At 40.7% G+C, this 16,197-nt stretch overlaps 1 long non-coding RNA gene across 1 annotated transcript in view; it reads left to right on the top strand.

The window, feature by feature from the left end:
• Positions 1-1,755: 1,755 nt before the first annotated feature.
• The window catches only part of LOC116517401, a 262,593-nt gene continuing 248,151 nt past the window's right edge, over positions 1,756-16,197 (top strand). Inside the window, exon 1 of the long non-coding RNA XR_004256455.1 lies at positions 1,756-1,852. This is a non-coding gene — a long non-coding RNA (uncharacterized LOC116517401). The remainder of the gene's footprint in view (positions 1,853-16,197) is intronic.

The following is a 16,197-nucleotide window of genomic DNA, read 5'->3' as shown; positions in this document are numbered from 1 at the left end:
ATCTTTAAGCTTTTTCATCAGATATTGTACAAATCTTGTTATTGAAATGCATTTACAGTATGGTCTATGGAAATGATAAACTGGACCATTATTCTCTGGTTCTTTACCAGCGATGGCTATTTATTCAGGTTTGACCCAGTGGTGGGATTCAAATAATTTAACAACCGGTTCTCTGCCCTAATGACCAGCTGGGTAGGCATTGCTCGGTGGTCATGTGACTATGAGGGCGTGGCCAACTCAACATCTCTCAGGTCAATGGGCATTTCGCCTTAGCTGTTACACTGTAATAAGGGTTAACTGGAGAGGCAGTTTCTGTAAGCAGGGCAATAAAGATGAGGCTAGAAACAACACCAGAATGTTTCCTTCCTGCCTTCCTTACCGGATTAGCTGTGTAAAGTGGGGGGAAAAAAAAGATTTCTTCCAACAACCTAAACTGCTTAGAAAGTTAACAACTGGTTCTCCCAAATAGGTGCAAGTTGGCTGAATCCCACCACCAGTTTGACCCCACATATCTCCAGAAAGGCAATATTTAAAACACATCATAGAAGAAATATGTCAGTCTAGATCATACTGGTAATATAAAATATAACATAAAAATATTTGTTAAAAATTCTACAAACACTCTAACTCCAGGTCCCAGATCCCAGGCTCTAAGGAGCTCCTGGAACACTTGGGAAGTGGGTGCCATGTGAAGAGGAATGTAGTTCAAGAAGGCAGGGATTGCTTCCTCAATCCCACAAGACAATCACATATAAAGGAGATGATCTGGAGTTCACTGGGTTATATCATGTTATTCTGTGAAAGAAACTCACCTGCTACGGAGTATAGATACATCATAAATTGTTCAATATCCTGAATTCTGAGTCACATATTGCACTAAACCACGATATATGGTTGCTTTGACTTTGCCATCAGAATATTGTTTGTATACATGGCTTCTACGGTTTATGAACCACAGGTTATGGTTTAACATGCTTTGTGAACCCCACTGTGTTTCCGAAAGCCTCCTTAAAACTCTACTTTGGCACCGTATATTAACAGGTCCTCAGTGTTCCATATATTTCAAGGACACTGGCCTAGCCTCAAGCCTTAGGAGCAAGACTCCATTTATAAACACTTGCATTCATGCCCTCCATAAGCAGAAATTCATAACAGCCTTTGGCTGTTTTCATTAAACAGTACTTGCAAAAATGATGCTTTCGCACAGCAAACTGTCCACATAAAATATCATCTCGGCTGAAGAGTCAGCTCCTTTCCTGCTAGTCATCCTGCTTTATGTCTCCACAATAGAAATGTCACCTGAGCGCCTGGGAAAAAGATTAATAACTCTACCAATGATGTGCTCAGCCCTTTCTGCATGTTGCCAAGGGCTTGTACGCCTGGTGAGAGGATGCCAACGTGACCGAATCTATCAAAAGATTCTTGGAGAGAAGCTTTTAATTCTGTAGATAGCAAAGGCAGTTTTTAAGGTGAAGGGGTGGCAATGGCAATAATAAGTTGCCAATAGGGATTTAAGTAAAGGGTGCAGAGACACAGTGAGTGATGCGCTTCTCGGAGCAACTCATAAAAGTGACAGACAACTAAGGCAGTACATGTATTTGTTTATTCCTTTGCAAGACAATGTCTGGTCTGCCATTGCAGATCTTTTGTTCTGGCAGACAATACATGTGTCGTGTGTGTGTGTGTGTGTGTGTGTGTGTGTGTGTGTGTGTGTGTGTCTGACACTGTTCTTTTATTACCCAACAGAGTGGAGCAATGAAAAGCACAGAGCGCTTGTGTTCCATGAGCAAACTGCGGCACAAACAATCATCGGGGCATCTGCGAGCCAATATCATCGCAATCCAGCCAAAAGGTAGGGGTTATTGGTATATATATTGTATATTTTTTAAAAATGATTGAAGGAGCCGAGACTGCCTCTATCTCTCAAGCAAAGGCCTTGCTTGATTGATGTCAAATGAGTCCCAGTGACATAACAGGGCATCATTTGGCACTAATGCAATGTCAAAATGGCACGGTATCCTGCAGACATTACATTCGTTTTTGGAAAGGAAGATGGATTCCTCTCCATCTTTGTCAGCCAGAGTGTTCGCCGGAGTTTTTGATGATCAAAAACTCTGGCGAACACTCTGGCTGACAAAGATGGAGAGGCAAATGGTTGGGTTCTGTTTTAATGGTGGAAGCAGATTGCGGGTTTCTTGTCACTGTTGTTTGCAATGGATGGAAAGGGAGAAATTTTTATGGCGTTCTTGGAAGGGCTTTGCTCACTATCGGTTGTGTAGGCTAGAGGAGAAGTTACTGTGTACATATGGGCAACAAGTTAAGCTCATGACTAAGATGCTTACCCATTGATAACAAACCAGGCAACATAGCAAACCACTCTATGGAATCTTGCATTGCATCTTAGACATCTTAGACAAAAGAGCCGAGGTGGAGCAGTGGTTAGGGTGCAGTACTGCAGGCCACTTCAGCTGACTGTTATCTGCAGTTCAGTGGTTCAAATCTCACCGGCTCAAGGTTGACTCAGCCTTCCATCCTTCCAAAGTGGGTGAAATGAGGATCCAGACTGTGGGGGCAATGTGCTGACTCTGTAAACCTCTTAGAGAGGGCTGAAAGCCCTATGAAGCGGTATATAAGTCTAACTGCTATTGCTATCTTTACCAACTCTGGCTGGCTCAAATTACATGGAGACCCTAGTTATTAAATGGACACATTTTCTGACTTTGCAGTATCCACTGAACATTTAAAGCAATCAAGGAACAAGCTTATATGACTGTGATGGAGAACCTATGGCACGTATGCCACAGGTGGCACTCAGAGCCCTCTCTGCAGGCACACAAGCCATCACCTGGGGGGGGTCGTGCCTGCATGGGTGGGGGTGTCACACACATGCACGGGGGGAGCACGAGGGAGGTCATAGGCATGTGCAGGGGGTGGAGCCCATGGCATGGATGTGTTCCACGCATGCCCATGATTTGGGCACACGAGGAGAAAATGGTTAGCCATCACTGTTATATCACCTGCTGTATAATAACCTGTGCAAAAACAATTGCAGGGTTTTCCCTGGACTTGGCTACATGAATACAGCCCATGCATTTTTAGAAACTCTTTCCAACCCCACAGAATGTTGAGAGGAGCTCTTGCCAAAGGGCTTAGGTAGGACTCTGTTCTTCTATCTACTAGCATGACTGGGGTCCAAAATTGAACAGAACCAAATGGGGAATGAGGAGTAAAAAATGCATCCCTGTAAGAAAAGCAGTTGACTATCAGCTTGGAATGGCAACTTGGCCATCCTTCTGTCTTCTCCCTGCCAGGCACATGACCCAGTAGAGAACAGGCAATCTACCATGTGCTCCCCAATGCACAGATACATATAACATATGATTGTACTGGAAACTGATTGGAAAGAATTCAAGGAGCTTATACTTTTCCTATCTAACCCTGTGAGCTGTGGTGGGACAGTGGTTAAGTGCAGTACTGCAGGCTACATCTTCTGACTGTCGACTGATTGCAATTTGGCAGTTCAAATCTCACCAGGCTCGAGGTTGACTCAGCCTTTCATCTTTCCAAGGTGGGTAAAATGAGGACCCAGATTGTTGGGGGCAAGAGGCTGACTCTGTAAACCGCTTAGAGAGGGCTGTAAAGCATCGTAAAGTGGTATATAAGTCTAAGTGCTATTGCTATCTAAATTAAATAACCCCCTTTGCTTAAGCAGGGTCAAGGGTTAGATTATATGGGGTGAAAAGTAGGTTGATCCAGTTTGATTCATGCTAGATCCTTGATTTAAGCACAGCATCTCCATGGAACAGAATAATATTGGGGAAAAGCAGAGAAGTTATGGCCCTATTTTGAAGCACCTTCCCCAGGTCCTCCTCCCCCTATCCAAGTTTGAATGATGTATGGAAGCATGATTAAGCTTAGACAACCTTCTGCAAATTACAGGAACAAAATTAAAAAGCCTTAACAAAATTAAATAGCCCTTTCTGCTATTTAAGAGGCATGAGTCAATTCAGAATCTAATTGAAAAAAGTCAAATCATTTCAATTTAGAGTTCCTGGAACTCTGCTTAATATATAAAAAAAGAAATCATTCAGGCTTTCAGATGAGATACTTGGATTAATTGATGAAAAGCTTTTTTGTATGAAAAATCTTTGTCTGAATTTGAGCCTGAATCTTTTGGATTCAGGGGCATCTCATTTGATTCCATACATCTTAGCAAACAGATTATTTGATTTGAAGGAGTTCTCTGATAGAATCACCTTTGGCATGCAAAAAATTAATGCTCCATTATGTAGATTTTTCCTCAAATGAAATCTCTCTCTCCCTTTCCCTCTCCTTCTTCCCGTCCATCCCTCTGTGTGTGTGTGTGTGCGCGCGCGTGTGTGTGTGTGTGTGTGCGTGTGCGTGTGTGTATGGGTGTTCAGGCATGGGTTGCTTCTGGCATTACTGCTGGTTTGCAACCCATGTGCAACATGTGCACATGTGCACTCTTCAATGCACTCTGCATGTGCAGAACAATTTACAGTGAACTGCGCACACAGCAGTCACTGAAATCCAAAATGTCGGCAGCCAAGCGGTAGTGAGGGAACCGGTTCAGGGGCGTGGCAGGCCTGGGTCACAGAGAGAAGGGGGGAATGCATGTGTAATAACTCCATGAGACTAAATAGAAGACTTCAACATGCTCATTTCTCTCTGTAATATTCATGGTATTTCAAACGCAACACATCTTCAGGGCACTAGTTGACAAAAGCTGTATTTAAAAGTAACGTTCTTTTCAAATATCTAATTGGGTATGTTACAGTAGCTTCCCACTGTAACATACCCAATAATCAGGTGGTCCACCTCCAATTTTACTCTTTCTCTAGCAGGAAGACCAAGGACAACAGCCACAAAGAAGCTCTTTAAAGTTAATTGCAAGTAAAAATGAATACACAGGAAAAGGCAGCCAGACAGGGAAAGGGCAGGAAGAAAAGATTTGAAGAAAGCAAGATATATTATTGTGAGGTCAATAGAAAGAAGGATTCGATATGAAGGGCAGAGAGGCAGCGTCTGAGGTCAAGGCACACATAAGGGCTTTTGAAGGAAGTGAACAGTATCTTCTATCAAACAATATCTTGAATGAATAATCCTAGCAATTGAAGTGGAAGGGGAAATAAATAAATTCAAGAAATCCCCAAACCACCATCAGTTTTCTAAGCTGAGATTGACAAAGACCCGATATGATCCACTGACAATATATCTAATTGGAACCAAGGAAAACAGTCTATTGGTAAAGAAATCTGAACTTTCTTCCTCTATCGCTAGATTTATATCTTATTTTTCCCCTCAAATGGTTTTCTCCAGCCTGAAATCTTCAGATATATTGGTAGCGCAATTCATAGCTTTCTGAGAACGCACCTGAAATCCCTAACTTGGAAAAAAGATGGCTAATTAAATGTTTTATTAATGGAACATTTCTGGAGTATTATGCAATCTGTTAGCTGCACATCTCTGCTGCCACATGGTTTTCAAGATGATCTTCTATCTGCATTTCTTTATCTCTCTAAAGAGGATCCTTCTGTAACTGTCAAATATACAAGCAGTGCTTGATTTTCCCCTATAAGGCAGCTTGGTTCTGTGTTGACAAAGTCTTGCACACAATGAAGGTGATTGAATTCACTTGGTTGAGATGAGCTGCAATGAGGCACTAACCTGCCGCACTTGACATTTGCACATAATTACTGACAACACTCATCTTTGCCTTGACTACATGTATCTTCAAGGCGCATCAGATTGTCCAACTTAGTCTTGGCCAGAGTTTCTCAGACTGGTTAGCATTGACTCCCAAGGATTGATGGGCTATCCACAGTCTTGTTGCTGCTATTAATATTTCTTTTATTCATTAAACATGAAACTCAGCCAACTTAGCATTTAAAGATGTGTCAACCATTCACTGGTGCTAATAGTTGATATGGGTTGCTGCCAGCATCCTATGTCTCTTAAAGTGTATGAGGTTCTGCATTGCATAGTTTTTTGCAGTTCCACTGGTATTATTGTAGAAAGCTGCAATTTGTTGATGTGTTTTGTAAAATTCTTGGACATGGTACCAAGTGCCCTGATGACAATGGGTATCACTGTTGCATGTTTCATCCATAGCTGTGTAGTTTCGATGGCCAGGTCACAATATTTCGTGATTTTTTCCAGTTCTTTTTCTTTGACTCTAGCATCTCCTGGTACCACGATATCAATAAATTGTATGTTTCAGTTTTCAACTGAATTTGGTGATATTTGGTGAGTTGTGTTCCAAATGATGATCTTGTCTATATTCCAAAGTCCCACAAAATCTTCACATTCTCATTTTCGATACCTTTTTCCACTTTATGTTCCCATTCTTCTTCTTCTTCTTCTTCTTCTTCTTCTTCTTCTTCTTCTTCTTCTTCTTCTTCTTCTTCTTCTTCTTCTTCTTCTTCTTCTTCTTCTTCTTCTTCTTCTTCTTCTTCTTCTTCTGATGTTGTTAATCTCTGGTGAGATTCACAGCCTTTGGGGCTGGTTGGTAGTTCAACAGCTCGAGTCCTAACCAAGGACCTAGGAACTGTTAAGGTAACGTTGGAGGATATAAACTGTTCCAAGTAGGGTGGTTTTTTGTAGAGTCAGAATGTTCAAGTCAGATAAATTTAGAATTTCCAAATAGCAAGGTAGCCCTTTAGGTATTGCTCCAAGGGCTCCAGTTAGTATCTAATAACAGGTATAGCCCAGGTATTTATGGCTTTTATGATGTTTCCTCCACTCAATTTGAACTTTAATATCTTGCGAATTTGTCGAATGTACTTGGCTGAAGTTAATTCCTTGACTTTATTATGCATTAAGTCAGAGGCCTCTAAAATCCCCAAGTGTTTGTAGCCTTCTTCTGGTTTTACAGCCTTTATCATTTCTTCATTCTCAAGTTCTATTCCATCATCTTCTATGACCTTGCCTGCTTTGGTTGCCATTGTTGCACATTTGTCAATTCTAAACTGCAGACCAATATCTTGGATAATTCTTTTGTGCTTTCAATTAATAAATTCTGTTCAGCTTTTGTTGTTGTTGTTGTTGTTGTTGTTATTATTATTATTATTATTCATGATAGCAAAAGCAATAGCACCTAGACATGTATGCTGCCCCATAGCTTTTTATAGCACTCTGTATGCTAAAAGCACATTGGCGGTTTACAATGTAAGCATTATTTGTGCCAAACAATCTGGGCTGCCTCATTTGACGGACCTCAAAAGGATAAAAGGTTGAGTCAATCTTGTGCTCCATCAAGATCGAACTCCAGACTGTGGGCAGAGTTAGCCTGCAATATTGCTTTCTAACCACTGTGCCACACAATACTATTAGTTAAAGTAGGATTTAGTAAATTATGTTTGGGGGTCAATGAACAATCTGAGGCTGAGCTGAAAACCTCTGGCCTAGGTAGAAAATTGAAATGTCTGCCTCTGGTTTAGGTAGACACTTCGATTTTATTTTGTTCTTTAGCATTGCATGAGTTACTGGCATATAGAAGTGAAGGCAGTGGTGGGATTCAGCCAGTTCGTACCACTTCAGGAGAACTGGTTGTTAACCTTCTGATCAGTTTGATAAACTGGTTGTTGGAAGAAATCATTAGGGCAAAGAACCAGTTGTTAAATTATTTGAATCCCACCACTGAGTAAAGGTCTATTTTCCACTCCAGGGTGCCTGCAGGGGAGACAAAAAAGTCTGACACACATTAAGGGAGGGGACTTTGGTACTGGCATCACACTTGCAGCTATCCAGTTCTCATTTTTATCTTTATTCACAAACATAGACATCCCTGGGTCCATCCAGACCTGGCAAGAGAAAAATCACAGCTTCTAGGAAAAGCATTGGTCTGAAAAATCAATCCAACTTTGGGGATAATAAAACCTGCAAAACAATAACACAACTATTGGGACTGTAGCAGTTTCAGTTTTCTTACTTATTTACTTTCTCTCTCCCTCCCTCTCCCTGCATCTTTGTGCCTTAATTTTTAGATTGTAAATCTAATGTTTTTATTGAACTGTCAATGGCACTGGAAACTTTCTTGGCTAAAGAGGGGTAGATAAAAACATTAAAAGAAAGAATAATCAAAGGTGTGAAACACAGGGGAGAACTTTCTAAGGCAAGACTCTGTCCTTAAACAGGCTTGGTTACAATTCACTGAAGCTGGAGAAGTATCTGTAGCATCCCTACAGGTGAATCTCTAAAACAGATAACTCTAACTGAAGGAGATGCTACGGCAGTCTTATTCATTGAAAAGCAAAGCTCCAAGTGCTCTGTCAAATTGACTAACCGCACTGTCAAGGCTCCAATTTTGTGTTCCCTTATCTATTCTGACTGGGCCTGGCAGAATAAAGTTCCATCAAGAACCCAGAGACATTGGGTTATCTTTCTCCTGTCTTCTACAAGGTCAGCCTTTCTGTGGGTCTCAAATGTTTCTTAACATGGGACAGGGAGTATCCCTGTGCTTGACAAGCCACAGAAGCCAACTAGTTGACAGCACGACTCAAAATTCCTATCCTGCTTTCTATGCTGTCCAATACACCAGCATTTAGATTCTAAACAGGCTAAGAAATCCACATTTTTATCCAATTTCATTTAAAATAGGGTGCACAATAAGAGGTTAAAGCACACTTCACATTTGCTGCAAATTATTCAAAGCTGAAGGAGGGTTTTCTTTCTTTTTTTTTCTTTCCTTTTTCACATTTCATTTAAAGCATATATGTCTCCATTGATTGCTTTAGGCACAGGGAATTACAGCATGCTGCCTTTCTTTGCAGAAGAGCTCGGGTGGAGGGGGGGAAATCTGAACCACAAGAATTTATGCAAATTTAAACAGTCTGTTTTACAAGTGAATGCCCTTTTAAAATGTGGCATTTAAGGACCTTCCATGTTTCTCATTAGATTTCATAAATCTACGACTGGAAGATGAGGAGCTGCCTCATATTTGCATCCCTGTAGAGGGGAAATCTTGCTGCATCTACAGGGTTTTGTGCACTTTGGTTGAACCAGGAGAAATGGGAAAGTGAATTATTTGTGCAAATATATCTCCTCCTCTTAGTTAGGCATCCCTGATACGCCCATGTCATCTTTACAAACACTACGGAACCAACTTGACCAGGTATCTATAGGGCTTGTCTGAGGGGTCTGGGACTAGAATGCATTGATGTTTACTAGGTAGATTTTAAGTGATATTTTTTTGGAAACCATTGGCCTCAAAACCAAGTTATTATATGGTATTTCTTGGATCTCCATTTTATTTTCAATGCAAACTCTATGTGGAACATCTGGGTGAGGCCATCAGATTTTGGAGATGGCTATCTTAAGCATATTGGTAACACTTGGGTTTAGTCAAATAGTCAGATAATGACATGGTTCCCAGGAATGCCTGTCTGAATTCAATAAAGGGGTGAATTGGCTCAACAAGAAAATATGGGCTTAGTGGCTAAGACACTGAGTTTGTCGTTCAGAAAGCTCGGAAGTTCAGCGGTTCCAATCCCTAGTACCACATAACAGAGTGAGCTCCCATTACTTGTCCCAGCTTCTGCCAACCTAGAAGTTTGAAAGCATGTAAAAATGTAATTAAAAAAATAGGAACCACCTTTGGTGGAAAGGTAACAGTGTTGGCATTTAGTCATGCCGGCCACATAACCACAGAGACATATTTGGATAGCACTGGCTCTTCAGCTTTGAAATGGAGATGAACACTGCTCCCTAGAGTCAGGAATAACTAGCACATATGTGTGAGGGGAACCTTTACCTTACAAGAAGATAAAATTCTACACATCTGGCAGTTTTCTCTGTTTTGAATGGGGTCACCCTAGAAGGAGATGTAGAGGCATAAAAAATCTTCTAGAACTGAATCTCTTTCCTTTTGCAGATAGTCAGAAATGACTTTACAACTTTGGATGATGTTGCAGGTGTCCTGTTTCAGGATAAGAATCACTGCAGGTCCTGCTAGTTGCTGGATTACACTTTTATAAGACATTTAAGATGGGATGCCTTTAAGCTGATTTGGAAACTTCAGCTGGCATGCCACTCAAAAGCCAATGTGGTCAGTGATCAAATTGCAGGCATGTTAAAGGCCCTGTTCTTGCTGTCCATTTTTTCCCAGGTAAAATAGAAAGTGCAGGTTATTACCTTTAAAAATGGGTTAGATGGGTTCAGTCCAGGTCACTTGAAATAATGCTTCTTTCTATACAACACCGGAATTGTTCACAGGAGTTAACTGGAGAGGTTGAACTTTGGCTGTCGTAGAATCAGTTGAATGACTTGGGATGAAGCCTGTTTTTTAGCTGTCCTCATTCTTCACTACGTATTTTCTGATGAATTGGGGAGCTTCATGATTATGTTGGCTTTCTTCATACTTTTTGCAACAGGCTTTTTAGCTGTTAATTGCCATTGTTTCTAACTGTTGTTCTTAACGTCTTTGGCTTTTCTTAAATGTCATGTTCAAACCCCCGAAATGTAGAATGTTTATCTATTAAATGTCTGAAACTGCCAAGTCATCAGTACAAGAGGCTGCATGAATGAATAATAAAATAAAGGCAAACAGTTTAAGAAAGGAAATGAAGGGGTGGGGTGGGGTAGGCCTTTGTGATATGTTTAACACCACGTGGGATGCATCGCAAGCAAGCCAGATGGCTGGCAGTCTATTAAAATGAAATGTACAACTTTATCTAAAAATCTATCAGTGCCACGATTTCTGCATAGCTTTTGGTGTTGCCCATATACACCCTCAAGGTAAAATGCAAGTTTTATTAGCCTGGTGTGACTCTTAAAAGCACCCCATTCCACTTGCTCCCAATAAAATGGATGCCCCGTGCCTGGTATTGTTTTTAGATAATCATTTAATCTACCCAGATTGACAAATGTCATAAAAAGTTAATGCTCTGTTAAAATCTGCTTGGCAATGTCTCAAAAGCTGTTTTCTGTTGTATGAGAGACAGCTGGTTTTTCTATATTATTGTCATGGTGCTTGGGAATTTCTTTAGAATTTCAGTGGGGTATTTTTGAGCTTGCTGTTGGGAGAAACATAAAATTTGCTATTAGCATTTGTGGTTATTATTATTTTTATTATTGCAAATTGTTTCAACCCTGGCTGCCTCAATTCCCAAACTAGAAAAGTTCCATAAAAATAATTTATTTCTTTGAGTTCTAATTGATATATTTTCTTGGGATTTAATTGAAATGTGGGAATTCAAACAGCCAGACTAAAAAGGGATAGCCCTCTTCTCATTTTGCTAGCAATTAATGTTTCTTATTTTCCATTAGCTGTCAGCAGAGCTTAATTAATTAAGATCCTGATTTTAGTATTTTTACAAATAACTCAAGATGGCGAACATATCCAACACACTTTTATCCTCCTATTTTCCCCACAACAACCACCCTGTTTAGAACAGTTTTCTTACTTTTTGATTGAGTCACTGGCTATACAAATATCAGGCATTGTTTAGTGCTACATAACCAAGGACCGTACTGAATAAGTTGTGTGTCCACCAAGTGTTTGGCATCAGGCTAGGATTTTCCCTGGACTTTTCAGGCTATTGCATAAATAACTCATTGCTTAGATAAGCATTGAGTGGTTTCTGCTGATATTTCTATTGTTTGTCAGCTATCACATTGGTTGCAAAGGAGAAAGCAGGAAACACCAACTCTGAAGGAGAGAAGAGGTTTGATTACCTTGGGTTGAAGGAAAAACAGGATAGAAAAGGATTTCCTTTTGAATGTCAGGCAGTATCAATTTAGGTTAGTCAGAAGTATCCGTGCAGGATTATTTTATATAATGTGATTTTGATGATTATGCCGTTTGCTAAGATTATGCTGTGGACTGCCAGCTGCCAGTGGAGCCGGAGGCAGAATTGGACGATGAGGAGGTTGGGGAGAAATGTTGGCCTGTTCTGGAGTCTGGGGAAGGCTCTGATGGATGCTCTGCATTGGATGCAGAGTTAGAGCCAAAGCCGTCTCACATTTCACAGTAACAGGAGAGGCAGCTGCCTTTGGAGGCCAAGATAAATGGGGAGGAAGAACAGCTGGGGCCTGTGATAGATGCATGTATGTGCAGAGCTGTTAGGAGAGGAGAACAACTGAGGACAAGAGGTCAATTAGGGAAGCAAGGCACACGTGGACGCTGAATGGTTCCTCCCTAGCTGGGGAATAAATAAAAGGAAAGGGGAGTGGTGCTTGTAGGAGACAACAGCTCAGATTTCTGAAGATTCTGTGCCTCAGAGATTGCTTGCCTGAACTTAATTGCAGCCTTACAGCTGGAAGCTCATGGCCTGGCAATTATCGCAAGTAACTGATAAACTCTTTTAAGGACTATTACCTGGACTTATTGGTGTGTGAATGCCCAGTGCAGTACTGCAGGCCACTTCAGCTGACTGTTATCTGTAGTTCAGCGGTTCTAATCTCACCGGCTCAAGGTTGACTCAGCCTTCCATCCTTCCAAGGTGGGTGAAATGAGGACCCAGACTGTGGGGGCGATATGCTGACTCTGTAAACCACTTAGAGAGGGCTGAAAGCCCTATGAAGTGGTATATAAGTCTAACTGCTATTGCTATTAATTCACAGGATATAAATATAGAGGGATTTGGGGGACAAGGAGTCTGTTTCTTGTTTCTGCTAAGGCTGGGTCAGAACACATTGTTCTGCTCATGTAAAATGTAGCAACAGAGTTTTGATACTGGTTCTTCTCCACTTAAAGCTCTTTTTAAAATAACTATTACTGAGAAGGGACAGACTGCAGAAAATTCAGCAGAGAGGATTGCAATGAACCAGGTGCAAGGCTCAGAAAAATGTGTGATCTTAAAACATATTTTTTTCAGTTGAGAATTTTTCCTGACCACTGAGATGTATGTAAAACAACACAGGCAATAGAAAGAATTTGGGTGAGTGCTGGCCATTGAAGCAGTGTTGATTTCTGGTCAACGCTCCCTGCAGTTTTCTTAGGAAGAGTTCAAAAGTTGATTGTGAATGTTCCATTGGATATCAATCATCTCCCTTCTTGACCACATCACAAATGACACCATTAGGCAACATTTTGGTGGGCCACCAATTATAGAGAAGATGAGAGAAGGCTGGCTCTTCTGGTATGACATATCCTGAGAACAGCACCTTCCACCGATGCCAAGACTGCCTACCAACTAGAAGTCAATGGCCGGCGACCTTGCGGATGCCCAAAATAGAGGTGGTAAGACACCAACAATGAAGACATGCAAGCTGTGGACCCTGGAGCTGCAGCTGATCATGCAAAGTAGCATTCAATGATCAAAAAAATGGACCCTGCACTTGTGGGAATATGCTAGGAAGAAGAAGTTCAGGAGTGGATTGCCCATCTTCACTTAACTCCTGCCCATCTAGCAGTTCTAAAACAAGGAAAGGCAGGTAAATAAATAACTACAACTTTGGTGGGGAGGAAACAGCATGCCATGATGTCATACTGTCCACATGACTATGGAAACCTCTATGGGTAATGCAGGCTAAATGGAGAGAAAAACATCCAGAAAAATACAGCATCCTTCACTTAATCCTCCAGGGAAAAATGAAGGCAAATGAGGTCCAGGCAGAAGAAGAACATTGTGGCTTCAAAACCTAAGGGACTGGTTTGGACAAAACTCAGCAGCACTTTTTCATGTGGCTGTTGACAAAAATAGGATCGCCAACATCCGATGACGGATATGGCACAAGAAGAAGAAGGTTCAACGGCTTTGAAACAGAGATCTGCATCGCCTCCTATGGTCAGCAATGACTAATGGAGTAACATCCACACAGAGTCCTTCCTTTCCCCCCATTAAGGATGGGGATCATTATTCAATCCACTTGCATTAAAAATGATGTAGACATTCTTATTTTCATTTCTCCGGAATCTGAAATACAGTTGGGATTCAGATAAATCTTCTTAGTTTTGCTTATTGTTTGTTTCGAAGGATATTATTTGGATTGTCTGCAAATTCCATGTCAAATATTGATATGCAAGGCTTCCTTTTGACATCAGGATGGCATCCTGCTGTTATGGAATTTTCCGTCTTCTACTAACAGAGTTGTTATTATGCACCAGCATAGCTTTCCATATTATCAAGTCATCATGTTATCATTCATAGGCACGTCCTGCATTGGCTTCCAGTATGAAACACAAATCTTCAGTGAAAAAGACCAAAAGAATAGTCATTGGGTGAAGCTGATAATAAGATGAGGATCATTCCACAAGAGAAATACACCTTCTCATTTTACTTCTTCCAGTAGGGCTATGATTTGAGGAATGAACTTTTCAAAAATATTTATTAGGGGAGGTAAGATTGCTCTTCTTCTTCTTCTTCAGAACTCCACAGTCATTTGTTTTATTGATTATAGCAAGTTTGTTCTTCTTTTTTCAGTGCTGTTGTGACTTTGGCGAGTCATTAAATGAATCATTGTAAGTGAAGGATCTCCTGTAGTGGTACACTGACACTTTATGTGGTCAAATTAGACATCCCCACAACAAATGGAAGCATCGGAGTTTTAGGTAAGACCACAGTTGGAATCTTGCATCCAGTTTTGGTCGCCATGATATTAAAAAAGATGTTGAGACTCTCAGAAAAGTACAGAGAAGAGCAACAAAGATATTTAGAAGACTGGAGACTAAAACATATGAAGAACGGTGGCAGGAATTGGGTACGCCTTTGTTGTTATTTGCGAAGTCATGTCCAATCCATTGCAACCCCATGTACAGCATTCCTACAGGCCTTCCTGTCCTCTACCATCTCCCAGAGTCCATTTAAGCTCATGCCTACTGCTTTGGAGCCATTTCATTCTCTGTCGTCCCTTTCTTCTTTTGCCCTCAATCTTTCCTAGCATTAGTCAGTCCTTCCTTCTCATTAAACAGCCAAAGTATTTGAGTTTCCTCTTCAGGATCTGGCCTTCTAAAGAGCAGTCAGGGTTGATCTCCTCTAGAACTGAATGGTTTGATTGTCTTGCAGTCCAAGGGATTCACAGGAGTCTTTTCCAGCACCATAGTTCAAAGGCCTAGTTTAACAAAAAGTTGGCTATGCCTAATTTAACGAAAAGAAGAACTAGGTGTGATACAATAGCAGTCTTCCAATATTTGAGGGGCTGCCACAAAGAACAGGGGGTCAATCTGTTCTCCAAAGCATCTGAAAGACAAGAATCAATGGATGAAAACTAATCCAGGTGAGACGAAAACTAGATCTAAGGAGAAATTTCCTGACACAACAATTAATCAATTGAACAACTTGCCTTCAAAAGTTGTGGGTGGCTTTTGAGAAGAGACTAGACATCTCTTTTCATTATCTGAAATAGTGTAGGGTTTCCTGCTTGAGCAGAGAGTTGGACTAGAAGACCTCCAAGGTCCCTTCCAACTCTGCTATTCTGCTACATATAAACAATGTCTCCATTTATATTTGCCTTCTAGGAACTGGTCTTCTTTTACATCAAATTGTAAAGTCTCTATTTCTATATGTGCAGCCTATAATACATGAGGAGGGTGAATATTATCTTTGGCTACGATGGATTTCTTTTCATGCCAAAACTATTTGGCATTAAGTGCAATAACAAATGGTTTCCTAGCTTGGGCCCTGAACTCTGATTTAAAGCAAGTTGGGAGTGGATGAATGTTGAAAGAAAGCAAAGTCAAGGCCAGTACCACTTTGAGATTTTACTACTTCGTCAGTAAACATTCAAGACTGGGGTTTCATCAACACTTTGAAAACCTAAATAAACATATAGGAAAATTTGGGTTGGAGAAATCAAACTCTTCAACAAAATAAGCATCCATAGGAGAGAAGGCAACGTTCTCTGAAGGTTGTCCTTTCCTACAACGTTGTGTATTGTATAAAAACAGCCCATTTTACCTTCTTGTTGCAGGACAAAGAAAGTTAAAATAGCAGCTTTTTAGGCTGGGTGGCTTAATAAATATTGAAAAGGTAGTTTACACTAGCTCAGATTACTGATTTTCTCTAGCTGGCTTAGGAGGATAAGCCTTTGGTGGATGAAGGCCATATTTAATATGTTAAAGAATGTGGAACATGATCATATGAGTAAGGCTGGGCTGGGGGAGAAATATTTTTTAAAAAACCTGTAAAATTCTTATTTGTTAAGTTTCATTTCCTCAAACTGATAGGAAATAAACCTCAGTAATCAGGAACAAAACTGGATCTGAAGACTCCTCTGGTTTTAGATTGGATTGCTCTG

Source organism: Thamnophis elegans, chromosome 14 (assembly GCF_009769535.1).
Source record: "Thamnophis elegans isolate rThaEle1 chromosome 14, rThaEle1.pri, whole genome shotgun sequence".
Taxonomy (NCBI): domain Eukaryota; kingdom Metazoa; phylum Chordata; class Lepidosauria; order Squamata; family Colubridae; genus Thamnophis; species Thamnophis elegans.
This window is presented reverse-complemented; position numbering and strand designations above follow the sequence as displayed.